General features: G+C 39.9%; 1 pseudogene; it reads right to left on the bottom strand.

The window, feature by feature from the left end:
* Positions 1-23,083: 23,083 nt before the first annotated feature.
* Positions 23,084-23,580, bottom strand: LOC114678167 (large ribosomal subunit protein eL43 pseudogene; annotated as a pseudogene).
* Between the last annotated feature and the right edge of the window lie 220 nt (positions 23,581-23,800).

Below are 23,800 nucleotides of genomic sequence, written 5' to 3'. Positions count from 1 at the left end.
AAAACACTAGAACATAAGTATAATTTAACAAAGTTCAGTGCCACTTTATAATAAGGATGCCCCTGAGGAGTATGTTATTGGAAACTGGAGGAGAGGTCATGCTCATTATAAAGTGGATCTTTCTGAGATCTCATCAGAAAGATCTACCGTTCGCATTTCTACCAATATTCTGATTATGAAATCCTAGGGAATCTCTAAGAAGATTAAGGTATTTTCTCCAGGTCTCTTCTTTTTCTGACCTTCACCAGAGTCACCCTTTATAGTCCATTCACAGCTATACAGGCTTTTTCTAGCATGCATTTCAAAACTGTTCTAGCCTCGGCTGGACGCAGTGGCTCACACCTGTAATCCTAGAACTTTGGGAGGCCGAGGCAGGCGGATCACGAGGTCAGGAGATCGAGACCATCCTGGCTAACACGGTGAAACCCCATCTCTACAAAAAATATAAAAAATTAGCCAGGTGTGGTGGATGTGCCTATAGTCCCAGCTACTCAGGGGGCTGAGGCAGGAGAATGGCATGAACCCGAGAGGCGGACCTTGCAGTGAGCCAAGATCACGCCACTGCACTCCAGCCTTGGTGACAGAGTGAGACTCTGTCTCTACTTGGTACTCAGTTACAAAGCTGTATCCACACTTTAAGATACATTTTACAGTTTATTTATTTATTTATTTATGTATTTTAAAATTTTATTATTATTATACTTTAAGTTCTAGGGTACATGTGCATAACGTGCAGGTTTGTTACATATGTATACTTGTGCCATGTTGGTGTGCCATTTTACAATTTATTACAGCAGCATTTTATGTCTCAATTTCTATCTCAGTCTGTTCAGGCTGCTATAACTAAATACTTTAGTCTAAAATATTCTGAGCAACATAGTGAGGGGTATGAATATAAACAAGAGAGGGGTAGCTTATAAACAAGAGAAATGTATTGCTCAAAGTTCTGGAAGCTGGAAAGTCCAAGATCAAGGCTCCAGCAGGCTTGATGTCTGGCGAGGGCTGCTCTGGGTTTCATAGATACGGCACCTTCTATGTATCCTCACGTGGTGGATATGTTGCCAGAAAAGTACTCTTGATCCAGACCCCAAAAGAGGGTTTTTGGATCTTGTGCAGAAAGGAATTCAAGGTAAGCCACAGAGTGTGGTGAAAAGAGAAACTACTCAGATACAGGGTAGGGCATCCTCAGAAAACAGGAGGAGGAATGCATGGCCTTTGTTTTATACTCTCCTTATATAGTTGTTTTTTTTTTTAATCAACGTAAAAGCTAAGCGAAGTTATGACTATGTGTGAGTGGGCTGACAGCATGAAAAAATTTGTTACTTTGTTGATTTAAAGAAAGTTATCCTTGACATTTTAGTGCATAAGTACATCAAAGAATGACTATAGTAATCTTAAAAGCATATATTGTTATGTAATATTCGGACATCTGGACATTCTGCTGTCATAGGAGTTTGCGCCTGTAGTCATTATGAGGCAGCTTCCTTAGCCATAAACATCTTATGACCATGGGTTGTGACTGGCAGGGAGAGTGCCTTGCTAGTTTTAAGATGGAGTGGGTTTTAAAATGGTGTCATCCTGTCTCTCCTATTCTATTTCCCTAATAGATGGAAAAAATAGGCTTTCTCAAGCCTATTTTATAAGGGAACTAATCCCTCATCACCTCCCAAAGACCCCACCTCTTAATAATATTACATTTGAGATGAAGTTTCAACATATGCTCATTTTGAGGGACCACATTCAGACCACAGCAGAGATACCAAACAAGTAAGAGGTGGATAATAACAATAACAACATGGGATATCGTATCCCAGGTGTTTCCTGGGTATTGCACATACATTATGTCATTTAACTCACTACAATCCCATGGGGTAGGTACTATTGTCATCCCTATTGTATGGATGAGTATCTAGGGCTTAGAGACAGTGGAGTGCTGGTAAATGTTTAACAGTTGGCTTGGGAAGGGAAGGAGATACTGATTTGTACTGTCTCCCAATTTCCATGGTGTAAAATATCACTATTGTGAGGTGTTAAGTGAGGTATTTGAGTTAGGTGTTGTCCAGTTTTGGCACAGTAAAGGGGTATTTAGATAGGAATGGTGACAAGATTAAGTTTATTACTCACAGATCAGAGAGAGGAAGGCAGCAGAGCCCACAGGGTCAATAGGAAGAGGGGACTTTCCAGGACATGTAACCAGTCAGGGAAAGACAGGGAGGGATCTGTGGGCCGAAGGCTTTATGGGAGTCCAAGGTATTACTTAGGTCGTTTCCTGTGACAGAGTTGGACTGGTTCATTTTCAGGTGGGGTAAGGCTAAGTTTGGGAACTTGGGATTTACATTCTTGGGTTCACCAGACTTAATGCAGAAGTAAGGTAGTCAAGTGGTTCAAGGTATGGCCTTATCTATCTAGAACATGAAACGGAACTGGGTACAGAGACTGTCTTACAATATGTAGGCCAAAGGTGACAAGCCAGGGACACAACGAGCAGATAGATGCCAAGGTTGCATTAATGTGAAAGAGAGTTATGACAATCACCATAGCTAATTTCAAGCTACCAACATAATGTCACCGAACGTAGGATTGGAAAGAGATGCACAAAATTTGCTCCCATGTGCCAGTTAAAACCATCTTTAGTACCTGTCTGCTTAGTTAAACAATTTCCTCAAAGCACTTCTCTGCACATTAATGGCAAAGCCGGGCTCAATCCTCAGTCTCACCCTGAAACACCTCTTAATCATTGCACTATAGCACCTCTGTGTTAAATCACCCAGGATTTAAAACAAATCCACTTTGGAATGCCAGCAGTAGCAAAGAAGGGGAAAGGATGGAGGAGAGAAAACACTCAAAAGACAATGTTTTTAATTTTTTTCAACCCAGCAGTCCTAAAAGCAGAGTTCAAAGATCAATGATCAATTAGTATCTAGCTGACAAAAGAGAATATTGCTTTGCGTTTAGCAGAAAATAATGTAAACTATTCTCTGGGAAGAGATTTCTTAGGGAGAATTAAGTAGCAGTACTAACAGAATTCATTTGGAAGGAACTGAGAAAACTTTCATGTTTAATCTGTAGATTTGCACTTAAAGCTGTGGAGTTGAGCACAGAGGGGTAACAATATAACATCTCTTGAGATTATGGGATTAAAGAATCAGGTTTTTATAGGTATTTCAAAGTCAAACTCATTGGGGGTTGTAGCAGGGGAGTGCTGGGGGGTGACTCCTAAATTCTTCTGTGTCGCCTTCTATGCTCAAACTTGTTGATGGCAGTAAAAGCTCTGGCTTCATTGAGCCATTGGCACATGGTGCTTAATTTGATGTATATGGTGCTCAGTGTGGCACATTGGAAAGAGCTTCGAAATGGATCCTAATCTCAGCTTTGCCATTACTTGACTGGCTGACTTAGGGTATACTACACTGGGCCTGTTTTTGCCATTTGCAATTCAAAAGGGTTGGACTAGATTGGTTTTTAAAGTCTGTTCCAACTCTATGAGGCTTTAATTTTGTGATACTTAAATCGTTTCATGTCCTAAGCAATATGATTCATGTAGAAACTTTGAAGAAGCAAGATTAACTTGGAAACAGAATAACCATAACAGTAAACATTTCTATGGCACTTCTTAGTGCCAGACACTGTTGTAAGTGCTTTACACATGTTAAGTCATGAAATCTTTACAACAATCTTCTGAAGTAGGTAATATTATTAGCTCCATTTTACAGATGAGGAAACTGAAACAAAAAGTAGTTACATAAGCCAACGCATAGGGGATATTCTAATCCTTACTACGTGGATGAGTAAACTAGGGCTCATAGGCAGTAGTGTGCTGCTAGCTTGTGGCAGAGATGGAACAGATCCTGTGGGCTGGCAGCAGCCCCATGGATGGACTCAGGAGCACATGCTCCTGAGTCCTGGGGAACCTGGGGAGGCACAGAAATGAGGCCCAGTCCACCCTCATCCTGGGTCATTGTGGGATAAACCACACCACAATGGAGCAGAGAGCAGCTGTGGACAGCTGGCTTCCAGCCCCTGTCTCCTTCACTGCACTGCACTGCTGGGCTTCCTTGGCTGTGGTAGCCCCAGGTTGGTGAGGTGGTGGGTGTCTGAGGTGGTCTCCTTCCCAGAGTCCTGATGCTGTCAGCATTTTCCTGGTCTGCTCTAACCCACATGCTTACCTCTGTATTGAGAAAGGCCATCTCACTTCCTCTCTTATCGCCTCCCACAATCCCTCAAGGCCAGAAGGGGCAGAAGGGGCAGGTTCTAACCTTTCCCTCCCATTATTTCATATCTTATCCTCAACAACAAGCCTGTGGTCCAGGCACTATGGGTAGAAAAGGGATCTTCCCTATTCATTGGAAGACACTGTGCATTCAGTCTTCTGAGACTGGTTCTGGAACTGATGGGAGATGCGATGGCCATGTAGGTCCCCGCAAGGTCTTATGGGTGTGCTGAGTGTGGGGCTTTCACTCCTGTCTTGGCCACTCCTCAGGGTTATGTTTGCGGGGAGTAGCCTGAGGGATGAGGAAACATCTTCCCCTAGACAGAGAGCAGGCTTGCTGTGAAAGAGTTCTCCCTAAACTCAGTGATTCCTTGGCCATGACACAAATCTTTCTCATTCTGCTCCAGTCTATTTGGTGAACTTGATGAGGTTTACTGAAATACTTTGGCAGTTGATGTGTAGCATTTATCACTTTTCTTACTGTACGCAGCTTTAATCTGTAGTTGTGGTTGAGCCAGAACATGTACAAAGCCAGGTGGTTAATTATTTCTAGAAAGAACTAGTTGTTTATTGGCTTCCTGGCTCCAGACAATCTGATTCATGATTTAATATGACCACCTACAGACTAGTTGGAGGAAGATGAAGCACTATGAACTGTGCTTGCTTTTAAAGTTTGCAAGAGTTTTTGTTTATTTGTTTATGCCAGGGGTAGGCACTATTCCTCGAAAAGATTGTTTTAAGGTAGCAAAGTGGACAAAGGTCACGTGTTAGATGCAAGAAGGTATTTGGTAGGCTGACTACACCCACAGTCCCAGTTTTGTGGAATAAGCCACTGTACCAATACAATTATGTAAAACTGCTCTTTACCCTTAAGGAATGGTAAAACTCCCGGCAGACCCATTGATGAGACCACAGAGGATTGTAATAAAAGCCTTCCTCTGCTGTGCGACTGAGCCTTTGGGCACGTGTGTCATGCAGAAATTGGGGTTGTGTCAAAGTGTGGGTGAAAAGCCCAGGCAAGTACAGGACTTTGGTTGAAGCACTGGAACATGCCAAGTAAGGTATGCAGACTCAAGAGACTAAAGTGAAGTCAAGGGTGAGCTAGATACCACCAGGGACCTAGAATCCCCAGGAATCCTTACCCAATTCCTTTAACAATACAATGACAGGTGCATTTCCTTTCACCAAAGCATATAAAAGTTGGGTCAAAGCAACCACCTTCCAGTGGTGAAAATTGTCAGTATTTGGTAGCTCCTCCTCTACCGAAATTTTATGAAAATGTTTTAAGCAAAGAAAAAGACTGAGACTCAGGCATAGTAAACATTCTGCTGAGCCTTCAATTTTTTGGAACATGGAGATGCTTCCCATAAAATCACATAAAGTCATTAATAGGGTCAGGCGTGGTGGCTCACGCCTGGAATCCTAGCACTTTGGGAGGCTGAGGCAGGCAGATCACGAGGTCAGGAGATTGAGACCATCCTGGCTAACATAGTGAAGCCCTGTCTCTACTAAAAATACAAAAATTTAGCTGGTGTGGTGGCAGGTGCCTGTAGTCCCAGCTACTCGGGAGGCTGAGGCAGGAGAATGGCATGAACCCGGAGGTGGAGGTTGCAGTGAGCTGAGATTGCACCACTGCACTCCAGCCTGGGTGACAGAGTGAGACTCCATCTCAAAAAAAAAAAAATAAATAAAATAGAAAATAAAGTCATTAATAAAGGAGATTGAATGCATTTTTCTTCAGTCCTTTCTGAATTTGGACAGTCTGAGACCTCATTCCCATCACTAATATGTGTGTCCTTTCTAATATAGTATGTTGAAAAGCATTGTTTCTAAATGGTTTATCTGGAGCCAAAATTTATTTGTTGAATCCACAAATGTTGACTGAGCACCAGTATACTGTGTGCCAGGCATTGTCCCTAGCCCAGGAGATGCTGTAGCAACCAAGACAAATAAGATTTTTACCTTTATTGGGAAGACGAATAATATACAAGGAAACACTTCAAAAACCAATAATTCTGTAGATCATTTTAGGGGGTAGGAAGACAGTAAATGCCAAAACATGATAGAGAATGTTTTGAGGTGGGTGTGCTACTTTAGACAGGGTAAAATGGAAAGGTCTGTGTGCACAGGTGAGATTTAACCTGAGATCTTTATTACAATAAGAAACTGGTCTAGGAAATATGGACAGTGCATTCCATGCAGACGAAATGGCAAACATAAAGGCCCTGTAATGGCCCCAGCTGGGATGTTCCGGGGCAGAGAGAAGCCACTGTGGCTGAAGCGGTGAAACAAGGAGAATAGCAGGCTGGCAAGGCGGTGGTGGGGCAGGTCACATAGGGTGTTGTGGCCCCAGGAAGAAGCTGAGTTGAAAGATTTTCTACATGACAGCCACAAGATCTGGCTACCCAGTGGAAAGTTTTGCTTTGTAAAGAAAATGATATTTGTTTGTGAATGGGCATTGTAATGAGAATATACATGCCATAGTAAACTATGTACGTATTCAGGACAGTAAAGGAAGACAAAGTGTTTTAATATAAAAATGAGGATTACTTAATTGTTTTGAGACAATTACTGTCAGCTACAAGGATCAATAAGACAGGCAGTGCCAGTTTGAGGCTGGATAGGCAGTTATTGGGTAGATGTCCTTGCAGAAGTAGTTTTGGTGTGTAAGACTTTGATGGAAAGGTTGTGGTATTTGCAGAATCTTTTGTGATAGTTCTTGTTATCCGGCATTCATGCACAAAAACCCTGCATGCCTTCATGGCCTTCTCTGGCTCCATTTTGTCAGGGATTTTAACATAAGTGACTCCATTTTTATTTTGACAACTTTCACAATGGAAACTTGTGCGTGAAGGGCTGGCCTTTCCAGTTCAACTTGCAAAGTCCTTCACGCTGGATCTGTGTGCCATCTGCTGACAGGGAGTCTGTGGGAAGACAGTACTTCTTGAAAAGTGCAGCCTCCTGCATGCCCATGGAGTTCTTCAGTTTCATGGTTGCTCCTTTAGGGCCTACTGAGATTTGGGCATTCTCCTTTCTCATTCTTCTTCTTTTTTTTTTTTTTTGAGACAGTCTTACTCTGTTGCCCAGGCTGGAGTGCAGTGATGTGATCATAGTTCACTGCAGCCTCCAGCTCCTGGGCCAAGTGATCCTCTCACTTTAGTCTCCCAGTAGCTGGGATTACAGGCATGTGCCACCATGCCTGGCTAATTTTTTTTTTCTTTTTGTGTAGAGACAGTGTCAGAACATGTGTTGCCAAGGCTGGTCTCAAACTCCAGGGCTCAACTGATCCTCGTGCCTCTGCCTCCCAAAGCACTAGGATAACAGGTGAACCACCAACCACACCCAATCCTATTCTTTTGAAATAAATAATATGGCAGAGGTTCCGAGCTAGCAATGCTTTAATGAAGAGTAAAGAAAAGCAATCTGTGCATTCACAGTCAGAATTCACAATTTTTTAAAGGAAAACATTTCATATTTTGTGTGATGATAATCTTATTTTTATACAAAGGAATGCACATTTGCATTTCTTCCGGTGTGTTGAATTTTGCTCATGTATTGCAGTTTGTAACATTACATACTCAAAGATAAAATTTCCATAAGCTTTCATCTGTAGATTTAGACTGTCCAAAGTGGTTAGGCCTTCATAAACTAAATGTATATAAAAGCTGGTTCATGACTTTGTAAATTGATTTTTCTTCTACTGACTCACATAGGGCCATAGCCCACTATATTCTAGTAGTTTGGGATGTAATTTAACATCTATTATTTAGATATGTGGCCTAAACAACACATTGGCGTTACTTCTGCATAAATCTATATATTACTTTAAAATACAGACAAAAGTCTTGCATTCATATAGTCCCCACCTCCCTAGGCTCTCACTTTTACTTCCTCTCCTCCATCCTTCCCTTCCCAAACATGGAGTTGATCTCTCTGGGCAGCATACGTTTGTACTTTTGGTGTACAAGTTTGCCTTGGTGAGTCTTTCCGAAGGATTCTAAGCTCTTTGAGGGCAGGGCTGTATTGGTGCAGCCCCTACCTCCATTCTCTCTCAAACCTCACTCTCCTCTCATGGCTTGCATTGCATTTTGTGCAGTAGATGTGTTCGATTGAATTGAGTGGTGAATATTTTTCATGTGTGTGTGTACAATTGAGCAAGCCAATGTAGTGCTTATATTATTTTTTTTTAAATGCATCATGGAGTTAACTGAAAGTAATTCCTTCTAGGCCGCTGAATCAGCCAGAGTAAGAGTGGCTGCATTTTGAAGTTGTGGGGATGGTAGTGGTGGAAATTACAGCATGCAAGATTCTCAGGAAGCCTCATCTTTTGAAATTCTCCAAGCTTTTACATAATCCACACTCTCCCTGAAAGTGACTCTCTGTTTCTGTGCAAGAAAGCATTTTTGCAAGTATTTTGTATTTTCATGTTTTATTTTGTTTTTCCTTGGCAACTGCAGGCAGTACTGAATGCTCTGGGTTTTCTCCCCATTGGATTTGGGTGTGAGTGAATTTATACTTTTACTGTTTTGTAAATCATTGCCTAGGCTTTAACAGAGGCACTTTTGTAGGCAGGGGTGGTATGTGCTTAGCATCTCATGCAGAACATACCAGACATGTAATCACTTCTTTGCTGCAGTGGATATAACTCAGCAATATTCACTTTCCTCCACCCTAGCTGGAACTGCAGAACCTTTCTGCACATTACATAGAAGGCTTTTTAGTTCATTTTATTTGAATACTAAAGTAGTATTGCCAGATAAAATACATTTCACCCAGTTGGATCTGAATTTCAAATAAACAATAAATAATACATTAGTATAAATAGTCTCCAAATATTACATGGGAAATACTGAAATACTAAAAAAGTATTTATCATTTATCTGAAATGCAAACTCAACCGGGCATTCTGTGTTTTTATTTGGTAAATCTGGCAGCCCTAATTAAAATCACAGTTGCAGTCAGCACTGCTGGCTGATATTCTCCCTCAGTAAATGGGAAGAAAATGTTTGATGGAACATGCTGGGTTGAAACTGTCTTTAGCAGGAACAATTTCAGAACAAACACACTACAGCTACTTTTTAAAAAGGCAGTTGAAGGCCATTTTTTGCTGTTACTGCTCTTGTGAATGTAGAGATTCCCTGCTGCTGGCTGCAGGGTATGCCCAGGTAAACTCAAGGGAACGACTGTGTGGGAAAGGCATTGTGTGGAACTGGAAAGGGTGAACTGCAGGGAATGGTGGAGAAAGAAGGAGGATTGGGAAGTGCTCATCTTTGAAGCTGGCTATGTAGAGTCAATCTCAGATGTCAGAAAGATGAAAATTCAGGCTGGAACTGTGAACAGCACAGGCCTAAATACAACTGCATGATAACACCCACACATGGTGAAGGGAGCAGTTAGGCCATCAGATATGGCATTGCCGCTACAGGCAGCCAGTTCTCTTGGAAAGGAGTGTCACAGCAAGATGTTACAGCAAGTTACATGTGTACAGATGTACAGCAAGTGTTACAGCAAGATGCTGTAACATTGTGGATAGAATGTTTTCTAACTCCTGAGTGGCAGGGCTTGCCTATTAAGTGGGCAAGCCAGCAGGAGACAAACAGCAGGAGTGATAGATGCAAGGATAAAGATTGTCCTTATTGATGGGAGACATCTAAGGTAAATTCTGGTTGGAAACAAGAACTAGCTGGGTGACCTTGGGCCCATACATTTACTAATCGGTGCTTGGGTTTCCTCATCTACAGAATAGGTTGGTCAGAACGGTGGGCTCTTGCAAGTCTCATTTCATTATACAACTGGAAACTGCTCCAGATTGGAACAGCACTTCTTCACCATCAGTTCAGTTACCTACTTTAATCATAAGAAAGAGCAGAATGACAAGTTTGGGGGAAAAAAGGGGAGGGGGGTAAGATTTGTTATTCCCTGCATAATTCTCAACATTTCTCATCTTCCAGCATCAGAAGCTCATTCTCAGTGGCTGAAGGATGTGTGGATGACATTCAGGGAATTTGGTAAACATGAATGAATTGATGCTGAGGGAAAAGAAAAGATGTACCTATGGTGGTTTTGGTGTTTACAAGGTGTCCATAGATAATATTGTTTCAGATGGAAGATATTTGTGACACAGTATGCATATTTCCCTATGTTTCTGAATTTTATGGACACCTTGTATAACTACTTGATTTCATGTATATATATGTGTGTGTGTGTGTGTGTATACAGATATATTTTTATATATTTATATTTATATAAATAATTTCTTGTTCAGAGACAGAAAAATATAATTAGAGAGACATAGAAAGAGAGGAGGCACATATGGCAGAAATGTTAGTGAATGTCAAAATAGTCAATGAAGGTATAGCTTTAGGTTTTCCAGAGGTGTATTCAGGTAACTACTATTTATATGGTCATAAAATTGAATTTGTATGCAAAATCAGCCTTTAAATCAATGAGCTAAAATAAATGACTGCAATATTAAGGACAAGTATAGAGAAAGATGACTTTACATGAATTCAAATAATTTATGGAAAATAGCTAGTATTAATAAAATGTTCTCCTTTCCAATAATAGACACTTAAGGAATAATTTTTGTTGTTTTTGTGGTTCATTTTGGAACTTTATATCTTATTTGAAAAGCATTTCTAATTCCTACACCAAAATCTAGGCAACGTTGTAGGGATCATTGGGTCCCATTCCTCTCAGCTACATCTGCATGGAGTGAGTCACAGTGCTCAACCTAGAATCAGTTAAGGCTCTGCTAATTCTCCTTGTTTATTAGCTAAAACCTTGCTGCTTTTCATGAAAACTAAGTTTGATGAGATAATTTGCCAGATCAGGATTATTTGAAATTTGGCCTTTCATTGAGTTCTGTTTTATATGTGATACTGTAATGTAGAGGGCAGGATAAATGTGCAAAATGTGATCCTTGCTCTCAGTGACCTTGCCGTCTAGATACTGGAGGACACAGGTGACACTAGTCCGAGGACTGAAGTTTTAGTTCCAGAGATGAAATTGGAAACAGGTTGTTTATCCTCTCCTTTCCCTCCCTCCCTGGCTACCTCCTTCCTTCCTTCCTTCCCTCCTTCCCTCCTTCCCTCCTTCCTTCCTTCCCTCCCTCCTTCCTTCCTTTCTTCCCTCTTTCTTCTCCTTCCTTCCTTTCTTCCCTCTCTCCTTTTCTCCTTCTTTCCCTCCTTCCTTCCTTTTCTTTCTTTTTTTTTTTGAAGCAGGATTTCACTCTGTCATGCAGGCTGGAGTGTAGTGGCGTGATCTCAACTCACTATAACCTTCATTTCCTGGGCTCAAGCTATCCTCCCACCTCAGCCTCCTGAGTATCTGGGACTACAAGTATGCACCACTGAGCCTGGGTAATTTTCATAGTTTTTGTAGAGACGGGGTTTTGCAATGTTGCCCAGGCTGGTCTCAAATTCCTGGACTCAAGGGATCCACCCGCCTCAGCCTCACAAACTGCTGGGATTACAGGCATGAGCCACCACGCCTGGCCAGGTTCTTTTTTCTCTAAAAGAGTGGACCTTTATACTACCCCACAAAGAATGAGTAAAACCCAGCAAGTTTCAATGCCATAATTCTAGGCTTTTCAGACAGAGCATAGTAGAGTATTCGCAAAGAAGGGAAGGTATTCTATGGTGTGTCTGTACCACCATGGCACACATTTACCTATGTAACAATCCTGCATGTTCTGCACTTGTGTCACAGAACTAAAAGCAAAACAAAACAAAACAAAACAAAAAAGGAAGAAGAAGAAGGAAAGGGAGAAGGAGTTGTTCTAATAACTTGAGACTTCCAAGCATTAGCAGTGGGACCCAGTGCACATCCTGTTGCCTTGAGCTACTCTGCAGAGAAAGCAGAGAGCCCTGTCTATTTGCAGGGTCAGTGGTGTAGTCCTGGCTAAAATCAAGAGAAACCAGGTTTCAAGGCCTGGGTGGCCCCAGCATAATAGCACACCTACCTATAAAAATACAAGGCAGGAAGTCAAATTCACTCTTACATTTCAAACATAACATTAGGGCCTAAATTTAAACTACTATTGTTTTCCAGTTGCAAACTTTTTTTACTTATTTATTTTTTATAACAGTATTTATTTATTTATTTATTTTAATTAATTAATTAATTAATTTAAATTTTATTTTAAGTTCCAGGGTGCATGTGCAGGATGCACATAGGTTTGTTACATAGGTAAATGTGTGCAATGGTGCTTTGCTGCACCTATCAACCCATCACCTAGGTATTAATCCCAGAATGCATTAGCTATTTTTCTTGATGCTCTCCCTCTTGCCACCTCCCCACTTCCACAGGGCCCAGTGTGTGTTGTTCCTCACCCTGTGTCCATGTGTTCTCATTTTTCAGCTTCCACTTATAAGTGAGAACATGTGGTGTTTGGTTTTCTGTTCCTGTGCTAGTTTGCTGAGGATAATGGCTTCTGGCTCCATCCATGACCCTGCAAAGGACATGATCTCATTCCTTTTTATGACTGCATAGTATTCCAGGGTGTATATGTGCCACATTTCTTTATCCAGTCTATCATTGATGAGTATTTAGGTTGGTTCTATGTCTTTGCTATTGTGAGTAGTGCTGCAATGAACATATGCGTGCATGTATCTTTATAATAGAATGATTTATATTCCTTTGGGTATATACCCAGTAATGAGATTGCTGGTTCAAATGGTATTCCTGGTTCTAGGTCTTTGAGGAATTGCCACACTGTCTTTCACAATGGTTGAACTAATTTACATTCCCACCAACAGTGTAAAAGCATTCCTATTTCTCCACAGGCTCTCCAGCAACTGTTGTTTCTTGATCTTTTAATAATTGTTATTCTGACTGGCATGAGTTGATATCTCATTGTGGTTTTGATTTGCATTTCTCTAATGATCAGTGATGTTGAGCTTTTTTTCATGTGTTTGTTGGCCCCATGAATGTTTTCTTTTCAGAAGTGTCTGTTCATATGCTTTCCCTACTTTTTAATGGGGTTGTTTTTTTTGCTTGTAAATTTGTTTAAGTTCCTTGTAGACTCTGGATATTAGACTTTTGTCAGATGGATAGATTGCAAAAATTTTCTCCCATTCTGTATGTTGTCTGTTTGTTCTGATGATAGTTTCTTTTGCTGTACAGAAGTTCTTTAGTTTAATTCGGTCCCATTTGTCAATTTTTGCTTTTGCTACAATCGTTTTTGACGTTTTCATCCTAAAATCTTTGAATGTGGCTATGTCCTGAATGGCATTACCTAGATTTTCTTCTAGGGTTTTTATAGTTTTGGGCTTTATATCTAAGTCTTAAATCCATCTTGAGTTAATTTTTGTATAAGGTATGAGGAAGGGGTCTAGTTTCAATATCCTGCATATGGCTAGCCAGTTTTCCCAGCACCATTTATTAAATAGGGAATCCTTTCCCCATTGCTTGTTTTTGTCAGGTTTGTTGATCAGATGGTTGTCTGTGTGCAGTTTTATTTTTCAGTTCTCTATTCTGTTCTGTTGGTCTAGGCATCTGTTTTTGTAGCAGTACCATGCTGTTTTAGTTACAGTAGCCTTGTAGTGTAGTTTGAAGTTGGGTAGCATGATGCCTCCAGCTTTTGTTCTTTTTGCTTAGGATTGTCTTGGCTATATGGGCTCTTTTATGGTTCCATATGAATTTTAAAATAGTTTTTTCTGATTCTGTGAAGGATGCCAATGGTAGTTCAGTTGGAATAACATTGAATCTATAAATTACTTTAGGCAGTATGGTCATTTTCACAATATTGATTCTTCCTATCCTTGAGCCTGGTATGTTTTTCTATTTGTGTCCTCCCTGATTTCCTTGAGCAGTGGTTTGTAGTTCTCCTTGAACAGGTCCTTCATTTCCCTTGTTAGCTGTATTCCCAAGTATATTATTCTTTTTTTTTTTCTTTTTTTTTTGAGATGAAGTCTCGCTCTGTTGCCCCGGCTGGAGTGCAGTGGCACAATCTCGGCTCACTGAGACCTCCGCCTCCCAGGTTCAAGCGATTTTCCAGTCTCAGCCTCCCAAGTAGCTGGGACTACAGGCGCACGCCTCCATCCCTGGCAAATTTTTTTTTTTTTTGTATTTTTAGTAGAGATGGAGTTTCACCGTGTTCCACAGGCTGGGTTTGAACTGCTGAGCTCAGGCAATCCACCCGCCCTGCCCTCCCAAAGTGCTAGGATTACAGGTGTGAACCACCATACCCAGCCTATTTTATTCTTTTTGTAGCAATTGTACATAGGAGTTCATTTGTGATTTGGCTGTCTGCTTGCCTGTTGTTGGTGTATAGGAATGCTAGCAATTTTTGTACACTTATTTTATATCCTGAGATTTTGCTGAAGTTGCTTATCAACTTAAAAAGCTTTTGTGCTGAGATGATGGGGTTTTCTAGATATAAGATCATGTCATATGCAAACAAATATAATTTGACTTCCTCTCTACCTATTTGAATATGCTTTCTTTCTTTCTCTTGACTGATTGCCCTGGCCAGAAGTTCCAATACTATGTTGTATAGGAGTGGTGTGAGAGGGCATCCTTGTATTGTGCCTGTTTTCAAAAGTTATGTTTTCAGTGTTTGCCCATTCAGTATGATGTTGGCTATGGGTTTGTCATAAATAGCTCTTATTATTTTGAGGTATGTTCCTTCAATATCTAGTTTATTGAGAGTTTTTAACATGAAGAGATGTTGAATTTTATTGAAGGCCTTTTCTGTGTCTATTGATATAATCATGTGGTTTTTATCTTTAGTTCTGTTTATGTGATGAATTACTTTTATTGACATGTTTATGTTGAACCAGCCTTGCATCCTGGGCATGAAGCCAACTTTACTGTGGTGGATACATTTTTTGATGTGCTGCTGGGTTCGGTTTGCCAGTACTTTATTGAGGATTTTTGCAACAGTGTTCATCAAGGATATTGGCCTGAAGTTTTCTTTTTTGTTGTATCTCTGCCAAGTTCTAGTATTAGGATGATACTGGCCTCATAAAATATGTTAGGGAGGAGTCCCTCCTTTTCAGTTGTTTGCAATAGTTTCAGAAGAAATGGTACCAGCTCCTCTATGTACCTCTGATAGAATTCAGCTGTAAATCTGTCTGGTCTTGGGATTTTTTTGATTGGTAGGCTATTTATTACCGCCTCAATTTCAGAACTTATTATTGGTCTATTCAGTGATTCAGCTTCTTCCTGGTTCAGTCTTGGGAAGGTGTGTTTGTCCAGGAATTTATCCATTTCTTCTAGGCTTATTAGTTTATTTGTATAGAGGTGTGTATAGTATTCTCTGATGGTTGTTTGTATTTCTGTAGGGTCAGTGGTGATATACCCTTTATCATTTTTTATTGTATCTATTTGATTCTTCTCTCTTTTCTTTATTAGTCTAGCTAACAGTCTATCTATTTTATTATTATTTTTTTTTTTTCAAAACAAAAACAGCCCCTGGATCTGTTGATTTTTTTTTTTGAAGGGTTTTTAATGTCTGTATTTCCTGCAGTTCAGCTCTGATCTTGGTTGTTTCTTGTCTTCTGCCACCTTTGGGGTTTGTTTGCTCTTGGTTCTCTAGTTCTTTTAGTTGTGATGTTAGGATGTCGATTTGAGATCTTTCTAGATTTTTGATGTGAGCCTTTAGTGTTATAAATTTCCCTCTTAACACTACTTTAGCTGTGTCTCAGGGGTTCTGGTACATTATCTCTTCTAATTAGTTTGAAAGAAGTTCTTGATTATTTCTGCCTTAATTTCACTATTTCCCAGGAATTATTCAAGAGCAGGTTGTTCAATTTCCATGTAGTTGTGTGGTTTTGAGTGAATTTCTTAATCTTGAGTTCTAATTTGATGTACTGTGGTCTGAGAGACTGTTTGTTATGATTTCAGTTATTTTGCTTTTGCTGAGGAGTGTTTTACTTCCAATTATGTGATCAATTTTAGAGTAAGTGCCATGTGGTGTCAAGGAGAATGTATGTTCTGTTGTTTGGGGGTGGAGAGTTTGGTAGGTATCTGTTAGGTCCACTTGATCCAGAGCTGAGTTCAAGTCCTGGATATCTTTGTTAATTTTCTGTCTCGATGATCTGTCTACTGACAGTGGGGTGTTAAAGTCTCCCAATGTTATGGTGGAGAGTCTATATCTCTTTGTAGGTCTCTAAGAATTTGTTTTATGAATCTGGTTGCTCCTGTATTGGTTGCATATATATTTAGGATAGTTAGCACTTCTTATTGAACTAAACCCTTTACCCATTATATAAAGGCATTATGTAATGCTCTTCTTTGTCTTTTTTTTATCTTTGTTGAGTTAAAGTCTGTTTTGTCAGAAATTGGGATTTGCAACCCCTGCTTTTTTCTGCTTTCCATTTGCTTGGTAAATTTTCCTTTATTCCTTTATTTTGAGCCTGTGTGTGTCTTTGTATGTGAGATGGGTCTCTCTAATATAGCACACCAAGGGGTCTTGACTGTTTATTCACCTTGCCATTCTGCTGTTTTTTAATTGGGGCATTTATCCCATTTACATTTAAAGTTAATATTGTTATATGTGAATTTGATCCTGTCATCATGATGCTAGCTGGCTATTCTGCAGACTTATGTGGTTGTTTCATAGTGTGATTGATCTGTGTACATCAGTGTGTTTTTGTAGTGGCTGGTAATGGTTTTTCCTTTCCATATTTAGTGCTTCCTTCAGAAGCTCTTGCAAGGCAGGCCTGCTGGTGATGAATTCCCTCAGCATTTGCTTGTCTGAAAAGGATCTTATTTCTCCATCACTTATGAAGCTTGGTTTGGCCAGGTATAAAATTCTGGGTTGGAAATTTTTTTCTTTAAAAATGTTGGACATTGGCCCCCAATCTCTTCTGGCTTGTGGGGTTTCTGCAGACAGATCCACTGTTAGTCTGATGGGCTTCCTTTTGTGGGTGACCTGGCCTTTCTCTCTGACTGCCCTTAACATTTTTTCCTTCATTTTGACATTGGAGAATCTGATGATTATTTGTCTTCAGGCTAATTTTTCTCATGGAGTATCTTACTGGGGTTCTCTGGATTTCCTGAATTTGAATGTTGGCCTGTCTTGCCAGATTGGGGAAGTTCTGGATAATATCCTGAAGTATGTTTATCAACTTGGTTCTGTTCTCTCTGTCTCTTTGAGGTACCCCAATAAGTCATAGGTTCAGTCTTTTTACATAATCCCATAGTTCTTGAGGGTTTGGTTTGTTCCTTTTCATTCTTTTTTCTCTAATCTTGTCTGCCTGCCTTACTTCAGCAAAATTGTCTTCAAGGCTGAGATTCTTTCCTCCACTTGGTCTGTCCAGCTATTGATACTTGTGGTTGCACTGTGATTTTATTGTGTTGTGTTTTTCAGCTCCATCAGGTCATTTGTGTTTCTCTCTAAACTGGTTATTCTGATTAAGAGCTCCTGTAACGTTTTATCATCGTTCTTAGCTTCTTTGGATTGGATTAGAACAAGCTCCTTTTGTCCAGCAAAGTTCATTATTACCCACCTTCTGAAGCCTACTTCTGTCAATTCATCCATCTCAGCTTCAGCCCAGTTCTGTGCCCTAGCTGGAGAGGTGTTGTGATCATTTGAAGGAGAAAAGGCACTCTGGCCTTTTGAGTTTTCAGCAGTTTTGCATTGATTCTTTCTCATCTTTGTGAGCTTATCTTTGAAGCTGCTGACCTTTGGATGGGGTTTGTGTGGGATCTTTTTTGTTGATGTTATTGATGTTATTGCTTTCTGTTGTTTGCTTGTTTTTCTTTTAACAGTCAGGCCCCTCTTCTGTAGGGCTACTGTGGTTTGCTGGAGGTCCATTCCAGACTCTATTTTTCTGGGTCCTTCCCACACTTGAAGATGTCACCAGAGGTGGCTACAGAACAGCAAAGATGGCTGCCTGCTCCTTTTTCTGGGATCTTCATCCCAGAGGTGCACTGACCTGATGCCGTGGGAATGCTCTTGTACAAGGTTTCTGACAACCTCTGTTGTGGGGTCTCACCCAGTCAGGAGGCACAGGATCAGGGACCCGCTTAATGAAGCACTCTGGCTGTCCCTTGGCAGAGTGGGTGCACTGCGTTGGGGGCAAATGCCCCTCGTCCAGACTGCCTGGACTCTTCAGAGCCACCAGGCAGGAAAGACTACGTCCACTGAACCATGGAGAATGTGGCCACCCCTCCCTGCAAAGGGCTCCATCCCAAGGAGGTCAGAGTTCTGTCCTTAAACCCCTGGCTGCAGTTGCTGAAATTCACACAGGGAGGCCCAGTCTGGTGAGGAGGGATGGATCTGGTTCCCACCTAAAGAAGCAATCTGGTCACGATCTGCCATAGCCGCTGTACTGTGGGGAATTCTTCCCAGTCCAAACTGCCCAGTCTCCCTGGTACCTGCAGGGAAAATTGCCGACTGGAGCTGCAGTGATGGCTGCAGCCCCTCTGCTCCGGGAATTCAGTCATCTTAGGCAGTCTCCAGCCTGCTGCCTAGAGTCTGCATAGCTATGTTCTTGGGACCCAAGGTCGTGGTGACGTGGGCTCATAAGGGGATCTCTTGATCCACAGGTTGCACAGATCAGTGGAGAAAGTGTGGTTTCCCAGGCAAGGTAGCACCATCGCTCACCCCTCCTCTTGGCTGGGAGCGGGAGCTTCCCTCTTCCCTGTGCAGGTCCTCGGTGGGCTGTCACTCCACTCCACCCTGCTTTTCCTCGCTCTGCATGGGTCCCACCAACCACCTAGTCAGTCTCAGTGAGAGAACCTGGATATCTCATTTGAAGGCACAGGATTCATTAGCCATTTCGTTCTTTTCCTGTTTACTTTTAATTTAGAAATAAACATTGTACATTTTTATCACATGCAGCATTATATTTTGAAATATATACATTGTGGAATAGCTAAATGAAGTTAATTAACATATGCAATACTTCACATACTTATCATTTTTTTTTGTGGTGAGAACATGTAAAATCTATTCTCTCCGCAATTTTCAAAACTACAATACATTGTTGTTAACTATAGTCACCGTGTTGTGCAATATATCTCTTGAATTTTGTTCTCTAATCTAACTGAAATTTGTATCCTTTGACCAAGGTCTCCTTCACCCTACAACCACCCCATTCCCCAATCCATGCTAACCACCATTCTACTCTCTATTATGAATTCAACTTTTCTATGAGTTTTGGGTCTTATATGTAAGTCTTCAACTTTTTGGGATTCCACATACAAGTGAGATCATATAATATTTCCCCTTCTGTGCCTGGCTTGTTTAGCATCATGTCCTCCAGGTTCATCCATGTTGTCCCAAATGACAGGATTTTCTTCTTTTTATAGTATGAATAGTATTCTATGTTGTATTTTCTTTATCCACTCATTCATTGATGAATACTCAGGTTGATTCCATATCTTGGCTATTGTGAACAATGCCACAGTGAACATGGGAGTGCAGATATTTCTTCAACATATTGGTTTCATTTCCTTTGGATGTGTACCTAGTAGTGCGATTGCTGGATCACATGGTAATTCTATTTTTTATATTTTGAAAAACCTCCATACTATTTTCCTTAATGGCTCTACTAATTTACGTTCCCACCAACAGTGTAAAAGGGTTCTCTTTTCTTCACATCTGCTCCAATGTTTGTTATCTTTCACTTTTTTATAACAGCCATTTTAACTTGTGTGAGGTGATAGCTTTTAATTTGGATTTCTCTGCTGATGAGCAATGCCGAGCATTTTTTCATAGACCTGTTAGCCATTTGTATGTCCTCTTTTGGGAAATGTCTATTCACATTTTTTGTCCATTTAAAAAATTGGGTTATTTGCTTTCTTGCTATTGAGTTGTTTCAGCTCCTTACCTATTTTGTTTATGAATCCATATTGTATTTTCTGCAAGTTGTTTATTCACTCTTGATTGTTTCCCTTGCTGTGTAGAAGCTTTTTAATTTGATATAATCTAATCTGTCTCTTTTTGCTTTAGTTGACAGTGCTTTTTGGGTCATATTAAAAAAATCACTGTCAAGATCAATGTCATGACGTTTTTCCTCTATATTTTCTTATAGTAGTTTTATAGTTTGGGGGTCTTATATCTAAGTCTTTAATATGTTTTGAGTTGATTTTTGTATATGGTAGGAGATAAGGGTCTAATTCATTCTTCTATAAGTGACTATCTGATTGTCCCAACACTATTTATTGAAGAGACTGTCATTTGCCCACTGTGTTTTCTTGGCATCTTTGTTGAAAATCAACTAACCATAAATGTGTGCATTTATTTCTGGGCTCTATTCTGCTCCATTGGCCCATATGTCTGTTTTTATGCTAGTACCACATTATTACTATTATTATTATTTCTCAAGATTGCTTTGACTATTCAGAGTTATTTGTGAGTCCATCACATTTTAGGATTGTTTTCTGTTTCTGTGAAAAATGTCCTTGGAATTTTGATACGGATTCCATTGACTGTAAATTGATTTGAGTAGTATGGACATTTTAACAATATTAATTCTTCTAGTCCATGAATATGGAATATCTTGAGACCATGAACAGGGTCTCTCTCTGTCACCCAGGCTGGGTTGGAGTGGTGGGATTGCCCCTCACTATAACCTTGTACTCCTGGACTTAAATAATCCTCCCACCTCAGCCTCCTGAGTATCTAGGACTACAGATGCATGCCACCATGCCTGGCTAATGAAGTCATCTTTTAAAATAAAATGTCTGGCATACAGGCTGGAACGTATGGGACAATTGGAGCAAGTTGGCAATCTCTGTCTTCATGTGGTTTCTCCACGTGACTAAATTGGGCTTCCTCATATATGGTGGACTTAGGGCCTGGTGACTGGCTTCATCCAGAATGAGCATTTCAAGACACCCGGGTGGAAGCTGCAAAGCTTCTTATGACAATCTCAGAAGTGCTGAAGTATCACTTTCTCTGAACTCTATTGGTTAAAGCAGTAACAGGTCATTCCTCACAGAAATAGAAAAAAAAATTAAAAATTAATATCGAAACCACAAAAAGACCTTGAATAGCCAAAGAAATCCTGGACAAAAATAATAAAGTTGGAAGCATCACACTAGCTCACTTCAAAAAAGTGACTACAAAAAAGCTTTGTAGTCAAAACTATAATAGTCAAAACATCATAATACAATCATAAAAGCAGACACATAAGCCAGTAGAACAGAATAGAAAACCAAGAAATAAACCTACATATGTACAACCAACTGATTTGAGACAGAAGGGCCAAGAACATTCACTGGGGAAAGGAAAACCTCTTCAATAAATGATGCTGGGAAAACTGGATATTTATATGCAGAAAAATGAAGCTAGCCCTCTATCTCTCACCATATATGAAAATTAACCCAAAATGGGTTAAGAATTAAATGACTACAAGACTTAAATGACTAGAAGAATGACTAGAAGAATTAAATGATTAGAAGAAAACATAGGAGAAATGCTTCAGAACATTGGCCTAGGCAAAGATTTCATGGAGAATATCTCAAAAACACAGGCAACAAAAGCAAAAATAGACAAATGAGATTATAACAAACTAAAAACCTTCTGCAAAGCAAAGGAAACAATCAACAGAGTGAATAGACAACTTGCAGAATGGGAGAAAATGCCTGCAAACTATTCATCCAACAAGGGATTAATATTTAGAATACACAAGGAACTCCAACAGCTCAAGAGCAAAACAACAAATAACATGATTAAAAGTGGGCAAATGAGCTGAATAGACGTCTTTAGAAATAAGAAATACAAATGGCTAACAGATATATAAAAAATACTCAACATCACTAATCATCAAGGAAATGCAAATCAAAGCCACAATGAGATATCATCTCATTCCAGTAACAATGGCTGATATCAAAAACACAAAAATAACAAATAATAGCAAGGATGTGGAGAAAGGGAAACTCTTATACACTGTTGATGGGAATATAAATTAGTACAGCCATTATGGACAGCAGTTGTAGAGGTGCCTCACAAAACTAAAATTAAGCTGAGTGCAGTGGTGTGTGCCCATAGTCTCAGTTACTCTGGAGGCCAAGGTGGGAAAATAGTTTGAGACCTTCAAGTTGGCAGTGTGCAATGATCATGTGTGTGAATAGCCAATGCATTCCACCCTTGAGTCATGTGGCAACATAGTGAGAACCAATTCTTTAGAAAAATAACAAATAAAAAATAGAACTACAATATGATCCAGCAATCTCACTACTGGGTATATATCCAAAGGAAAGGAAATCAGTATGTTGAAGACATAGCTATACTTCCATGTTTATTAAAGCAGCGTTCACAATAACCAAGGTATGGAATCAACCTACATGTCCATCAACAGATGGATAAAGAAATTATGGGGACTGGGTGTGGTGGTTCATGCTATAATCCCAGTATTCTGAGAGATTGAGGCAGGAGAATCACTTGAGGCCAGGAATCCAAGATCAGCCTGGGCAAAAAGTGAGACCCCATCTCTTCAAAAAGGTTTAAAAAATTAGCCAGGCCTGGTGGCATGATGTACTTGTAGTCCCAGCTACTTGGGAGGCTAAGCCTGGAGGATGGCTTGAGGCTAGGAGTTTGAGGCTGCAGTGAGCTATGATCATGCCACTGCACTGTAAAAAAAAAAAGAAGTGAAAAGAAATTGTGGTACATATACACAATGGAATGTTATTTAGCCAGAAAAAATAACAAAAATGTCATTCATGGCAACATGGATGAGCTCGGAGGACATTGTGTTAAGTGAAATAATTCAAGCACACAAAAAAGATAAATACCACATGTTCTCACTCATATATGGAAGCTAAAATATTTGATTCATTGAAGTAGAGAGTAGAATGGTGGTTCCTAGAAGTTGGGAAGGGTAGAGGATAGTGAGGGAATAGCTAAAGGTTGGTTAATGGAGGAAGAAGCTCTAATGTTCTATAGCACTATAGGAGGACTATAATTAACAACAATTTTATTTATTTATTTATTTTATTATGTAAATTAAGCCATTTATCATAGACTAGTAATGTCTCAAATTGTGGAGCTTCTATTGGTCTTCCAATTTCTTCAGTATTCTGATGGCAACTTTACCATGACAGTAGAAGTGGTGTTATAGGTCCGGGCACCACCAGCTACCATTTCCATGCAGGAACCACTGTGCCAGGTTCCCACAGTTTGTCTCTTTATCTTGATTTTGCCACAGAAGGAGCAAGTGTCCTTGGCATGCTGGTAAATTAAAATTTTCTTCACTATTTTCTGGAGGGAGGTACCATAGTGGGTCCTGTATTTATTGATAATTCTGACTTTCTTATTAGCTTTAATCATTTCACCACCAACTGGGTCTGAGCCCAGACAGCAACAACAATTTATTGTATATTTTCAAATAGCTAGAAGAGCAGATATTGAATATTCCCAAAACAACAACAAAAAATGTTTGAGATGACAGATATGTTAATTACCCTGATTTGATCATTGCACATTGTATACATGTATTGAAATATCACCCTGTACCCCATAAGTAATTATTATGTCAATTAAAATTAATAATAAAAGGGAAAAAAGCAGTCATAGGTCAGCTAAGATTGGAGGTGAAAGAATAACCTCCACCTCTCAATGTACCTTGTATGGTCAAAGACAGAGGTAATTCATGATTTCACAAATTCATGTGTTTCTAGAATATGATTAGT

This window comes from Macaca mulatta, chromosome 5, assembly GCF_049350105.2.
Source record: "Macaca mulatta isolate MMU2019108-1 chromosome 5, T2T-MMU8v2.0, whole genome shotgun sequence".
NCBI classification, from domain to species: domain Eukaryota; kingdom Metazoa; phylum Chordata; class Mammalia; order Primates; family Cercopithecidae; genus Macaca; species Macaca mulatta.
Note: the sequence above shows the minus strand (reverse complement) of the source record. Positions and strands in the feature narration are given on the sequence as shown.